Source organism: Thamnophis elegans, chromosome 2 (assembly GCF_009769535.1).
Source record: "Thamnophis elegans isolate rThaEle1 chromosome 2, rThaEle1.pri, whole genome shotgun sequence".
Lineage (NCBI taxonomy): Eukaryota > Metazoa > Chordata > Lepidosauria > Squamata > Colubridae > Thamnophis > Thamnophis elegans.
The window spans coordinates 120,466,517-120,481,822 of NC_045542.1; the positions used below are offsets into that span (position 1 = coordinate 120,466,517).

The window sequence follows — 15,306 nt, forward strand, 5'->3', positions numbered from 1 at the left end:
AACATCACCATGATGATGATGATGATTCAGAAAGTGTAATGTACTGTAGTATTCTAAATGAAATTAAGAATGTCTTTTCTAAATCAAAATAAAATTAATTTGCCAGTTATAGAATGATAAACTCACAGCAATAAGTTCCCAACAGACTGATTTGGAAACCTCTCTGCTCAGTTGGTTCCAACATCTGACAAAATGGCATTCCCTCCCTCAGAGCTCACAGGACAGAGAAGAAGCATCAGCAAAAGAGAGATAAGGGAGTGATTGACCATAAACTCACAATCTGTTGATCACTGGCTACGGTTTGCTCATCAATAGCAAGTAGCAAGTATCAATATGTCACCTCCAAGGAAATGCTAACCTCAGCAGGAAAAGGTTCCCCAACCCTGTTGTTGTTTCTTTATGAAGAAATGCTTTTTCTTCATATTCTTGCCCAAGGTTTGCACAACTTTTCAGGATGCACATTAGCAAGAAAACTGGCACCATGCCCGGCATCTCAAGAAGCTTGCTAGTATGGGCCCTCTTTTGACTGCAAGGAGAACTGAAATCAATGTCATACTTTAGTTTATTCAAACTGTCACCCCATGTTTTCCACAGTATTTCAGACAGCACATGAGCACAACACTTGTACAATTGCTGGGGCAACATCTTGGTATATATGTAGCTGCATGGATTATGACTAACGCTTGCACAACATTTTATAAAATATCGCCAATGCAATACGGTCTGTTAGATCCATCTTTTTCTTTGTACAAATTATCAGATACTTCTGCATCTGGGATGGTTAATTTTTTAATCCTCCCTCCTTCCTTCCTTCCTCCCTCCCTCTCTCTCTCTCTCTCTCTCTCTCTCTCCTCCTCCTCTTCCTTCCCATAGATGCAGGATCCCACTTGATACTATCTTGCACGATCCAATGTAGCATTCAAGACATCTCTACATTTTCATGGATATGGTTGTAGATTCATTTGTTGCAACAACAACAACAAGCTGGTCAACCTGCTTGGTGCCTGGGCCTGAGACAAGGTATGAATGGGCAAAGGTATGTTGCTGTAGTATAAAATGTATTCACAAATCGCCATAGCTTCTTTTATGGCGGGATGCAAGAGACTTTAGTTAGTCCTTAAATGACTTGCTGAGTTTTATAATCTGAAAGATCCCATCTCTCACATTCATAGTCAAGTATTTCAGCACTGCAGGAGTGGGTGGGTGGGCAGTGTTTCTATCATGTGTTTAATTTTCTCCATATTGACTTAATTTTTTTTTTTTTGCTTTCAGAGCTGGGGTTAAAGACTGAAACCATCATAGTGATTCAGAGTCACTTTGGAGAAATTAAAATCATTGGCAGTAAAGTTCTCCAGAACCTGTCAGAACCTGCTGGATTTCACCCCTGGATTAAAGCTCAGATGGATTTGCAATTATAATTTAATTTCTTTGGAAGAATTCTGCTTATGACAAAGTGTCTTTGCTTATCCTTTTACTAGCAATAATAAGATAATGGGACTTTAAAGGTTGGACAATAGAAAGAGCTAAAGGATAACAAGAGAAGAGAAGGAAATACTTCCAATAGCAATACAGTAAATTGTCTAATTAAAAACTATGAAAAAAACAATGAAAGTTTATAGCAATAGCAATAGCATTAAACTTATATACTGCTTCGCCATGCTTTTATAGCCCTCTCTAAGCAGTTTACAGAGTCAGCATATGGCCCCCAACAATTTGGGTCCTCATTTTACCCACCTCGGAAGGATGGAAGTATGAGTCAACCTTGAGCCAGGTAAGATTCGAACAGCCAAACTGCAGTTATGAAAATGGTTTTCCAGACTCTTGGAAATGATTGATAAATGGACAGTTAAGAATGCAATGGAAGAAAAAGAAGATACTCTGGATAAATTTGAAATTACAGTAATCGGAATGTTGATATCAAGAATCAACAATGGCAAGAAACGAGAAGGGTGTAGAAAAGGATTTACTGGATTTTCAAATGAAACAGGTTGATGGCTAAAGGAGGCTTCAATGCCTAAATGAGATATACAACAAATAAACCAGAAAAGAGGGATGGATACATATTTCTTTTAGGTTAGAACCGTGATGGCGCAGTGGTTAGAATGCAGTATTGCAGGCTAATTCAGTTCACTACCAGGAGTTCAATCCTCACCAGCTCAAGGTTGACTCAGCCTTTAAAAAAAAAAAAATGACAAGAAATATCTTGTCATGGGACTCTATTTGAAGCTGTTAAGAATTAAGATTGTTAAAAGTATAAGGAAGGAATACAAGGTTGGTTTATTCAATCAAGGTTAAAGTATATAGTTAGTTATACCTGACAACCTTTACTGGATTTTTGTTGATAAGGAATAAATGACAAAGATTCTGGATTTTGTTTTTAGTTAAGAGATAACATGTAAGCTAAGAGGTGAGGAGAGTACATGTTATAATTTAAGAATGGCAATAAATTTACTTACAATTTCAGTGTACTTGTTGGGATGAAAGAATGAAATTCTTTTTTACACATTATGTGTGTGTGTGTGTGTGTGTGTGTGTGTGTGTATAGATAGATAGATAGATAGATAGATAGATAGATAGATAGATAGATAGATAGATGGATGGATGGATGGATGGATGGATGGATGGATGGATGGGCATAGGGATAGGGATAGGGATAGGGATAGGGATAGGGATAGGGATAGGGATAGGGATAGGGATAGGGATAGGGATAGGGATAGGGATAGGGATAGGGATAGGGATAGGGATAGGGATAGATAGATAGATAGATAGATAGATAGTATTCTATAGTTTTTATTCTTTTTACTGTAATCTCCAATAATTTTTTTTCTTGAAAAAAAGTCTGAGATTAAAATATAGTACCTAACCACCTTGCTTAAAAAATCCATGGTTGGAAAAACTTTGAGATTTTAGTTGGTTTCACTAGTTTAAAATGGTGTAACTACAGTATTGCAGTAAAATAATTGAGTCTTTGGAAACTAATAAACAGCATAAAGCACAATCTTGCCCAGATGCCATTCCTCAACAAAGGATAAAAGTAAAAGTATTTTGGGTAAAAGTAGTGGCTTTGGGGTATGTGTGTGTGCGTGTGTGTGCATGTGTGTAACAACACATGAAAAGACACGGTGGCTCAGTGGCTAAGATGCTGAGCTTGTCAATCAGAAAATTCAGCAGTTCGAATTCCTAGCATCGTGTAACGAAGTGAGCTCCTGTTACTTGTCCCAGCTTCTGCCAACCTAGCAGTTTGAAAGCATGTAAAAATACAAGTAGAAAAATAGGGACTACCTTTGGTGGGAAGGTAACAGCATTCCGTGCGCCTTTGGCATTTAGTCATACCGGCCACATGATCACGGAGATGCCTTCGGACAGCGCTGGCTCTTCGGCTTTGAAATGGAGATGAGCACCGCCCCCTAGAGTCGCGAATGACTAGCACATATGTGCGAGGGGAACCTTTACCTTAACAACACATGAAGCCATTACTCAATTATAACAGAGACATTTAAATTGACTTAAAGTGTTTTACATACATTGGATAAAAAGAACTTTCTGATATTCGGCATTTATTAATGAAGAAAAATATTCAGAAAGTGCTACTTTAAATCCTTATCTTATGTGTTTTCCTAAGCACTGCCACAGATCTTGCAGCTCATATTCATTTGAACCTATTATTCACCATTTCTTTTTTTATAGCTGTGCACATTTCTATTTGATCCTTTAGAGGAAAGCACTTGATGCATCTGAGGAAGGAGGCTCCAGGAAAAAAATTGACACAATACTAATGTATGAGTCTTTTAGGTGTGGTAATATTTGGTTCTTTTGGTTCTTAGGGAGAGCAAATAGCTCTCCAGCTTTCACTTTCATGTCCTCCTGAAAAATGTTACTCATTCCTCTCCTGCAAAACTGGTGTCAGATCACTGAGCCACCATTGGAAAAGGGACATAATGAAAAAATTGTAATGATAAAGGCACTGCTTGTTATCTGACAATGCCTTGTAAGGCTTTTCTAAAACATATCCAGAGCAACGTATAGGGATGGCATACCATGTTTCTACAAAGAACGGAGCAACAGTCCTATGCTAGTCTTCTCACACACTTGTATATCTTTTGGAAGGGATAGGGGTAACACTGATCCCCAGGTGCCAAGAATGAAGTGTTTATTCGTTAAGTTTCCTGCTTTCAGACTGGCAGAACATTCTGTTTTTCCTCTCAAAGAATAAAAGAAAAACAGTGGCATGTGATGCTTTTTTTTTCTTTTAACTTCTTTCAGTTTTGCTGTGAAGCTCAGTAGGGGAAGAATCATTAGCTGTAATAAAGGGCATTGGGTTTGCTTGCTTCATAGTTTTTCTACCATCTTTTATTCCTCTCCCTATCGCGGACATTTTAATCATATGTGCATATTTGTGAACAGCTGAGAGTCCCTAATGGGATTGCAGCAGGATATAAATATAATAAATAATCTTTTTCTGACCAAGTTGATCAACAGCAGGATTGCAAGGGTTAATATTGAAATGTGTCTCTCGCATAGCTATATGCTTCTTTTGGTTTTATAATTTTAATGAGAAAAAGTAATAAAACTGCTGAGGCTTTTTTGACTTGAAACTTTTGCCTTTTTATTGTTAATTTTTCTCTGCTGACACAACACTATAGGTCAGTAACGACTTTTTTCTAAAGGTGTGCCAAAATTGTGTGTGCGTGCCCCACCCACCTATGCATGCGCATGACCCCCTCCCCCAGGGGAGTTTTCACCCTCCCCCAGCCCTCCGGAAGGCTGAAAATTAGCTGGCTGGTGTGCACATGCGTGCTAAAGCTGAGGGCTGCCATGCTGGCAAATATGGCTCCACATGCCACCTGTAGTATGCGTGCCATAGGTTTGCCATCATGGCTTTAGGTACTCTTTGACTTATGACCACAATTGAGCCCAACATTTCTGTTGCTAAGTGAGGCAGTTGTTAAAGGAGTTTTGCCCCATTTTTAACACAGTTGCCACAGTTGTTAAGTGAATTACTGCAGTTGTTGAGTTAGTAGCAATAGCAATAGCAATAGCAGTTAGACTTATATACCGCTTCATAGGTCTTTCAGCCCTCTCTAAGCAGTTTACAGAGTCAGCATGTTGCCCCCAACAATCCGGGTCCTCATTTTACCCACCTCGGAAGGATGGAAGGCTAAGTCAACCCTGAGCCAGTGAGATTTGAACAGCCGAACTGCAGAACTGCAGTCAGCTGAAGTAACCTGCAGTGCTGCATTTAACCACTGTGCCACCTCGGCTCTAGTAACATGGTTGCTAAGTGAATCTGATTTCCCTGTTGACTTTGCTTGTCAGAGGGTCACAAAACAGGATCACATGACCAAGGATGTTGCAGCCATCATAAATATGGGTCAGTTGCCAAGTGTCTGAATTTTGATCATGTGATCATGGGGATGCCACAACAGTTGTAAGTGTGAAAAATGGTCATGTCACTTTTTTCAATGCTGTTGTAACTTTAAATGGTCATTAAATGAACTATTGTCAGTCGAGGGCTACCAGTACTGGCACCTCAGTAACATATAATGTAACAACATTACAATAAATGAGGAAATATCAAAATAACAATTACACATTACATTTAAGTCACGAGTTCTTAGTTCTTAGGACTTTGATTAAAAAGTTGCAACCTCTTTAAAGCTGCTTTGAAATCTCGAAAAGAATATTACATTTGTTTCCACATGGAGACCGCTTTTGAACTTTGTGCTTAAAGTGGAAAAGAATGAAATTTTGATTTTGGGTTTTACCAATTAGATTGATAGATCTTTGTAGAAATGGCTTGTTTATCTATATATATAAAAGTGAAAACCATTCACGCCGGATCACGAAATCTCCAGAACTGTAAAGCCTACAAACATGAAATGTGGCATGTATATTCCTCTTGACTTTGAGGTGCTCACTTAGAAAGGATTTTTCAAATCAGATCATTAGTATTTGTTATATTATTATTAACACGCTCTGATGCCAAGGAGTTCTACTCCCCCCTACCCACCTGAAAAGATCTCTGTTCAAACTGCCACTTGGGCGTGGCCAGTGCGTGGCCAGTGCGTGACCTATCCAGCCTGCTGTCTGGGAGTTTGGAGAGGAGGCTGAGGCAGAGAAGGAGATAAGATAGGAGAGGTTTCTGTGGGACAAGGCTGAGAGAGAGAGAGAGAGAGAGAGAGAGAGAGAGAGAGAGAGAGAGAGAGAGAGAGAAGGGGATAGGATAGGGGAGGATTCTGTGGGGCAACCTAAGGGAGAGAAGGGGAGAGGAGAGGCCAATCATAACTACTCATTAATTTTCAAGCTGTAAGTGTTGATTTATCAAGCCCAATCACATAGTTTTGTAGCGGAGCATGGGTATTCAGCTACTATTATTACATAAAAAAACAAAAGGTTGTGATTAGATGTCAATGCCTTATTTTACTGCAACAGAGAGAGTAGGAATTTAATGTTTCTTTTTCTTTTTTTCCTACCCTTCCTCGGTTCTCTTCCCCCTCTTCCTCCCCACCATTCTCCTGTTTAGTTTTGCATTTTGTACCTTATTTTATCATATAACTCAATAAAAAATGTTAAACTGAAGCGGCTTTGAAATCTAGTAAAGATCATTTTCTTATTTTGACCTGGAATATATTCCACAGATTAAGGGTGGCTATGGAGAAGCCTCTGTTCAGGTCATACAATACTCTTTAGACAAAAGCAAGCTGACACATTATGTATTAGCTTGCTTTGTGAAGCCAACCAGTACAAATTTATTTCATGTCATGTTGCCCTTCTGTCCAGGAGAAAAACATTTTGTTAGCTTCACAGCCATTCTGTGAACTAGACCAGACTGAGAGATAATGACTGGCCCAGGTTCAGCAAGTGAAATTTGCAGATAAAAATGAATGTGAATGTGGGTTTCTTATCTAATACTCTATCCTCTATTTCACACTGTTCCCATTTTAGTGCATGTTCAATATAGCCCTGCCTTTTACTGAAATTGAAGAATAAATGCAATTTCTCTGGGCAATTATCTGTGAAATTCTCTGCTGCTGGAACACATTAATTGCCAAACTGTGAAAGCCTTTTTAGACAATATACATTCATTGTGAAATGCTTATTAGTGCATTTATCAATTTACATTGAGCCTATATTCAAAAAGAAGACAGATGATAGCGGGGAATGTTTTCATTTTGTATCCTATACTATTAATACTTCTTCCAAAAACAGGGTTCAATATTTGCTAGCAAGACAAATTAGAAGGCTGTATATATTAGTTTGATGTTGTTTCTAAACAACTAATCTCTTCATAAAAACAGCATTTAGATTCCAGGAAATAACTGCCAAAGACTTCAATATCTAGTGTCTCTTGGCTGATCTTGAAAAAGCAGTATCAGACCTTGGACAGGAGACCATCAGAAAATTCCAGGACTTTAGACTAGATTGGGAAATGTTGGAAATATCTGCAGCATTGTGTTGTTCAAGGCTCAAGGTTCAGCAAATACTGTAGGAAAACCCTGCAAAGAATGGCTTCTGTCCTCCCTTCTAACTCCATTTACTAACAATAAATGTAAAATTTACTGCATTTTCTATCATGTAATGAAGTAGTATCACACACAAACATGAACACACACACACAAACACACACTGGGGAGCATAGTGTAGATTGCATGTAGTTAGTTCTGATCATGTGACCAGAAGGGAGGGGCTTCTAGTGGAAGAGTAAGCAACATTCCAACACATTCCTTACTGGATCCTCCCTTAAAGCTGCATTGGGGATTTTTGTTTTTGTCTGCAATGTTTTCTCTCTGCCCAGTCTAACCCATTTTTAAACCTGACATTTCTTTTCCCTATGATACCAAGTTTGGTCTCATTCTGTTCAAACTAATAGGCAGAAAGATTGAATCCCGAAACCTTTTTCATGATTTATTCTCAAAATTCTTGATCTTGGAGTTCTGTGGTTTCCTTGAGATATACCCCCTGCTATCAAGCTGCTACATTCTGGACTGGCTATAGCTTCTGAAGGTTCTTCAAGGACAGTCCCATGTAAGACACTTTGCAACCATCCAATTGACTAAGGTTTAGCTTCAGGGCATATTCTATTTATAAGTTAATAGGAACTAAACAGGAAGTAAGGAACACAAATCTCTTAGTGAGTAAATCAAATACTCTCAATATATGGCCTATGCAGTGTCTCTAACAGGAATTCCTAAGTTTTGCAATCAAAGCTCCCTTTAGTGCAGGGCTGTCAAACTCGTGGCCCGCAGGCCAGATGTGTCATGCGCTGGTCACGCCCACGCCCAGTTTAGTGAAGGGGGGGGAGTCCTAATATGTCACGCGCCATAACAACACAAATTTGACACCCCTGCTTTAGTGTAAATTTAATATGGATACTTTCCCTAAAGATTCAAACATTAAAATAAATACAAAATGAACAATGAAAACAATACAATGAAAATTTGGGAAAGGTGGGGTGTTGGTTTTTTTTTGAATTATTGTAAAATGTACAACTAAAAGATTATTCACACCCTTCTGGACTCTGTCTGCACCTCCCCAAGGGAGGTATACCTGACACTTTGGGCCCATAGGCTCATTCAGAAAACCACCATGCCCTATCTTGAAGATATCCTATTGTACTAACCATGTAAGAACATATCTTCAGAATGAAGCCACCATTTCATAGCAGACATTCCCATTCAGACATTTGAGAATCCATGAAGGAGGAAATGCCTAAGGTGGTTGGTGACCCTTTGAACTCCAGCTGAGCCATTTCAGGATGACCCACTCTCACCGAAAAATCCCATGCAGTCACATTTCTATTTTGGTTGCCAGAAAGTGTTCATATACTTTTGTTGAACTGGGAGATATGTCAGGATTTATACTTGAAAACGATTCTCAACCATGAGAGAAGAGTGGGGAAGTATGCATCATGCCACCTTTGAAATGAGTGTGTGTTTTCTAGCTATTTATGAATCCTCATGACAGCCTAAACTAGTCCCTACAGTTTTCTTGGCAATCTTTCAGAAGTAATTTTCAATTTTTTGTTTCCCAGGGCTGAGACAGGGACCAGCCCAAGCTCACCCAGCTGGCTTAGTGAGGCTAGAACTCACCATCTCCTGGCTTCTAGGGTACTTTGAGATCTTAACCACTACACCAGATTGGCTCTCTCTTTGAAATGAATACCTTTTTAAAACTAAGCAACAAGAATGGGTGTTTGGATATTGGGATAACATTTTCAAAAGTGAGGAAAGGTTTGCTCATAATGATAGCCAATTCAAATGTGAGGTAATAGGTTTGTTCTAAACAAAGAAGTGTGTGGTAAAATGAGAATCCTCAAATGTGGCATCCATTTTCTTTTGCCCACCACAGCTGTAAATGTTTACTATAAGAGATACTCAACAATAACTTCAGGGGGAAAAATAGAATTGGCTTTAACCTGTGGCCTTGGCAGTCAAAGTCAAAAGTTATGAAGGCAGCCAAACCTATTTATCTCATCTGTACCTTCACAGAGGTTTGTACAAAAACAAAATTAGCTATGTTTTAACTTCAGGTTAAAAATGTATCTTCACCCAATTACTTTAATTGCTCTGTGGTTTGCGTTTTAATCTTCTCAAAGGTCTCTCAATTGCTGGATCTCTTCCAATATACATTTCTCCAAGAAGAACAAGTTCACTCAGACAGGTTCATTCTTGAACTAGTAGATTTCTAAAGGGAATTCATTTATTGCTGCATATTTCAGGTGTAACTCTGGATCCCATGAATCGAAGAGTTTGTTTAGAAGCCTTGACAGAAATGCTACACACAGTGAACTTCCATATGTTCTTCTAAATATGGATTTGCCCCTAGGATATTGAGGTAGGGCAATACCATTTAAGGGATTGTTATTTGATTTTGATTTCTGACTGGTCCAAAAATCTATAGGCTTTTTTAAAATCCTCCTGCCTCAAAATCTTTAATTATGAACATCCTTTAAAACATTAAAATATAAATTACATACATTAAAATTAATAAATTTAATTGAGAGGGTGTCTTCACTGTCATCTGGAAATTGGTGGCAAAACCTTGTTATAACTTGGTTAGTTAGTGCCTCCTAATTTAATATAAAAGAGTTTAGCATAATAAATTAGTATAAAACTCTTCTGTTTTGCCAGTAAATTATTGGAAGATTGGTGCTATATGGTACTTGTACACAAATTTGTACACAAACTCCAGTGTTCTAGCACACACCTTCTTAGATAGTTTCTTCCACTAGCATCCCCTGGAGTGGTCACTGATCAAAAGTGGGGCCAAAGATCCACGGGAATAGCCAATGATAAAAACAGAATTGTGCCAATACAATAAAACCTTTTCTAGTGAGTTGTAACATCACACAGGCAAATAAAAGGAATAGAGGTCAAACTGCCACAGTGCAACACTTCTTTTGTCAGTTTGAAAAAAGCACGGGATACTCCAGATGTCTATGTCTGCATGGCTTAATTTTGTCTCTAGTCATTCAATTTAATAATAATAATAGGTCTACAGATATATATAAAGGGCTGTGTGTGTATATGTTCCAGCATAACTCTGGAACACCTTGAGCAATGTCAACCAAACTTGGTAGACAGATGACTTACTCTCTGGAGAAAAATGTTATTGGGGCTAAGACACCTCTAACACCCCCTGGGGTATGTGTTCTGTTAAGATGCAGCCTGTTGTGCCTTTAGATGGCTTCTATTGTACTGCTGTAAAATGGCTTCTATTGTACAGCACAATGGAGTTGCCATGGCAACAGCTTCACAGTATTCCACAAGGGGACTCCCTCTGGAAAGGGGGAAAATCCCAAATTATGTTTGGTCCAGACATTTTGCCCTTATAAATAAATACCCGGGCAACACCGGGTTATCGGCTACTTAAAAAATAAGATGAAGCAAAGCCGGTACCAGCCTTTGGTGCCATCTTTATTTAAACTGTCCATGCAGAACACAGGACACCAAGACATTGCTGGTAGATGGTAAGAGCCTAGTGCTTTGTTTTGAAGTGTTCTCACTTGTACTGAAGAAGCTTCTTGGATAAGAAGCAAATCAACTTCAAGGAAAAACAAAGAAAGTCCAGTTGTCTTTTGAAACAGCACCATTGAAACATTTGGGTGTTTTGTAACTGGCCACATCAACAGCTGCTTTGTAAATAGGGAAGCTACTGGCCAATGAAAATAATTTGATAATGATTCACATGATGGTCTCAAAATACCAGATGTGCTCATTACTTTCCAAAGGTTGCCTACTTAATGACTATTTGATACAAAGAATTCACATTATCCCCATGACTAGTATTCCACACTTCATTGCTGCTTCTATATCCTTGCAAAAAAAAAGTTTGGAAACTTGGATTTAAATAGGGATAATCTGAGCATGTGCAGTCTTGCTGTAGCAGATAAATGCAGAGTGATCGTAATCCTTTTGTTACTGAAAGGTCTAGTATACTTTTAAAAGAAAAAGTGAAATAAGAACTACAACAGCATATATTGCACTAGTGAGGCTACATGTTGGAACACAGTGTCCCGTTCTGGCCACTGCAATACCAAAAAGATGCTGAGACTTTAGAAAGTGTGCAGTGAAGAGCAACAAAGTTGATAAAGGGTCTGGAAGCTGAACCATATGATGAACGATTAAAAAAAAAACAAGGTATGTCTGGCCTATCAAAGTGAAGGATTGGGCATGACTTAGCAATAGCACTTAGGCTTATAGGCCACTTTACAATGCTTTACAGGCCTCTCTAAGCAGTTTACAGAGTCAGCATATTGTCCCCAGCAATCTGGGTCCTCATTTTACCCCCCTCAGAAGGATGGAAGGCTGAGTCAATCTTCAGCTGATGAGAGCTGAACTGCCAAATTGGAAACAGCTGGCAGTCAGCAGAAGTAGCCTGCAGTACTCCACTCTAACCACTGCACCACCGTGGCTTATGTTAGCCATCATAATAGCCATCTTCCAGTGCTTGATGGGCTGTCACAGATAAGAAGGGATTGGCTTATTGTCCAAAGCACCAGAAGGCAAGAATAAATGGGTGAAAGCTTGTTAAAGAGAGATCCAACCTAGAAGTAAGGAGAAAATTTCTGACATTGAGAACAGTTAATCAATGGAACAGCTTGCCTCTTGGAGTTGTGGATGCTCCATCACTGGAAGCTTTCAAGAATAGACCAGACAGCCATTTGACTGAGATGGTATAAAGTCTGTCTTAAGCAGAAGGTTGTACTAGAATATCTTTAAGGTCCCTTCTGGCCCTATGATTCTACAAGTGCCTAAGTAGTTATTATCTGTCTTTTAAAATAAAGAGAAGAATCCTGCAGCACATATTGTCAATCTCAGTGAACCATAGAGCTGATTTCTTTCTGCCTGCCTCATCATGAATTATTCATTGGGCAATCATACAGCACAGGTGTGTCAAACTCACGTTGTCATAGTGGCATCAAGTGATGTATTGGGACTCCCCCCCCTTTGCTAAACTAGGCATGGGCATTCATCCTGCCCACGGGCCGGGAGTTTGTTAGCTCTGATATAGGAGATCATAAAGATAATGCTGACCTATGGAGCAGTGGTGGGTTGCAAGCAGTACGCCCCGGTACTGGCATACCGGTGCCTGCCGGGTACTATTCCCGTACGGTGCTCCGGAAGGCCCACCCGCCCACCTGAGCTCCTTACATGTATTTGAGCTCTTCGGCGCTTCCACACATGTGCACAGTGCATACGGCGCCTGCACTACACTCTGCCGTACGGCGCCTGCCTTATACTCTGCTGGAGCATTGTGGAGGTGTCATGGAGGTAAGGATGCATGCATGCATGTGTACGTGTGTTGTGCACATGTATGTGGGGGACACCGGGCCTCGTTGCACCATACCAGTTGTAATGGGATCTGGAACCCACCACAGCATTATTCTTTAAATTCAATCATAGCTGCACTACTACAGTCTACTTAAAACCTTAAGTTCCAACTACCAAATTCATCTTAAGTTTTTTTTTCCCACAACACATTTTAGTCTGCAGCCCATAACTGAGACCTGAGAGATAGGAGGATTTTACTTTAGGGAGAGTTCAGAATGAAATTTGCCCATAGCATTCTGTACCTTTCAATTTGCCTGTATATACATGGATGGGCTTTTTTCCTAGAACATCAACATTTCATGGGCTTAGTACATGAGAGCCAGGGCCATAGTATTGCACTGAAAAATATAAAACAATAGAATAAGGAACAGCGAAATAAATAGCAGTGTAGGAAAGTGCTGTAGAAAGAGGTTTGCTCTGTCTTCGTCCATTGGTTGTGGTCAATGGATCAAGATAGAGCAAACCTCTTTCTATAGCATTTTTCTACACTGCTATTTATTTCCCTACTCCGCTGTTTTATATTTTTCATGGCCATGGCTCTCATATATTAAGAGTTGGGGAGGTTAAGAGAAGAATAAGAGTTTTAAGAAAACTTGGAGGTCTTCTAGTCCAATCTGCTATTCAAACAGGAAAACCTATACCATTTGAGACAAGCTCTTCCTAAAAACCTCCAGTGATGGAGCATCCACAACTTCTGGAGGCAAGCCATTCCACTGATGAATTGTTCTAACTGTCAGGAAATTTCTCCTTATTTCTAGGTTGGTTTGCTCTCCTTGATTAGTTTCCATCCATTGCTTCTTGTCCTGCTTTGGAGAACATGTTGATTCCTCCATTTTTTTTGTGAAAGACTGCTATCATATAACCCTCCCGCCCTAGTTCTTCTTTTTATTACACTAAACATGCCCAATTCTGGAAACCGTTGTTCTTATGTATTATATTAAATGTTATCATATAAAATATAATATATGTTCATATTATATAATTTCATAGGAGCTGTACATATTCTGCATTGGTATTTTATAGCTTCCTAAGCCTTGGTTTCATCCTTTCAGATTTGTGAGCCCTATGAGATCAGAAAATATACACGTGAAGGGAAAGAATAGAATGGAATAACAGAGTTGGAAGGGGCCTTGGGGGTCTTCTAGTCCAACCCCATGCTTAGTCAGGAAATCCTACACCACATCAGACAAATAGTTATCCAACATCTTAAAATTCTAGTGTTGGGGCATTCACAACTTCTGGAGGCAAGATGTTCCACTGATAAATTGTTCTAACTATCAGGAAATTCTTTCTTAGTTCTAGGTTGCTTCTTTCCTTGATTAGCTTCCATTCATTGCTTCTTGTCCTATCCCAGAGGCTTTGAAGAATAGCTTGACTCCCACTTCTTTGTGGCAACCCCTGAGATATTGGAACATTGCTATCATGTCACTCCTGGTCCTTCTTTTCATCAAACTAGACATACCCAGTTCCAGCAACCGTTCTTTATATGTTTTAGCTTCCAGTCCTCTAATCATCTTTGTTGCTCTTCTCTGTGCTCTTTCTAGAGTCTCCACAGCTTTTTTACATTGTGGAGACCAAAGCTTCATTGTGGATCCATAACCTTCCTGCCGTAGTACTCATTAAGCCAAACACTTCCAAGCAGAGTTGGAGAAGGTTTCTAAAAGGCTTTTGGCCAACACAAAAGCCTGCAGCTGCTTCCTTGCAGGTTACTATAGGACTTTTATATCACAATAGAGGTACACTGTCCCCAGATAAACTTTAAAAAGAAAAAAGGATGATGCACATGGTAACCCTGATGTTGTCCCTTCGGTAATCTCACCCCTGCTTCCAGCTCTTGTATCACTTTAGTGGTACAATCTCTAAGCAGCCATTCATGGCCTTTTGCAACATTAGGCTTTTTCTCTACATATAAAAACTTAGTATGAGGAACTAATGGCCGTGTTAATGTTTTACAGGAGCAAATACAAAATCTTGATAAAACATTTTAAGAAGAACAGATTGACTGTGGCATGATTTTTTATGAAGCTCACTTCATCAGATGCATGGTCTGTTACCCTCGCTTGGCAGGCGCACTGTTCTTAGGTTTATATGAATACAGAAGGGGGAAAATGTGAATAATAAGACAAGAAAGCAAACGACATGATAGAGATATACAGCTGCAGCCTGTGACATTTTTTGAATGCCAAATCAGAGGGGCGTAAAATGCACACACGAGATTTCATGTGTGAATGTTAAATAAAGCTCAGGCTCTGAAGAAGCAAGCATTTACCGTAGCTGTAGGATAACGAAGAGTTCCTCCAGTTACATTATACTTTGAATCACACGGAAAGAAGATACCACAATGATTCAGACGCAGGCTGGATGATTCAGGCAAATTACCAGAAAAAATAAATAAAAAGGCGGGGGGTGGGGGGAGCATAGCTCAGCAGTGGAATTTTACAAACTTTTTAAAAAAACTATCTTGTTTCAAGAG

General features: G+C 39.3%; 1 long non-coding RNA gene across 2 annotated transcripts in view; it reads right to left on the reverse strand.

The window, feature by feature from the left end:
- The window catches only part of LOC116503151, an 87,806-nt gene that overhangs the window by 12,780 nt on the left and 59,720 nt on the right, over positions 1 to 15,306 (reverse strand). The window contains exon 1 of one of the 2 annotated variants that reach the window (XR_004254662.1): positions 15,103 to 15,225. The exons of the other annotated variant lie outside the window; for it this stretch is intronic. This is a non-coding gene — a long non-coding RNA (uncharacterized LOC116503151). Of the gene's footprint in view, positions 1 to 15,102; positions 15,226 to 15,306 lie in introns of those variants that run through there. 2 annotated transcript variants of the gene reach the window in all.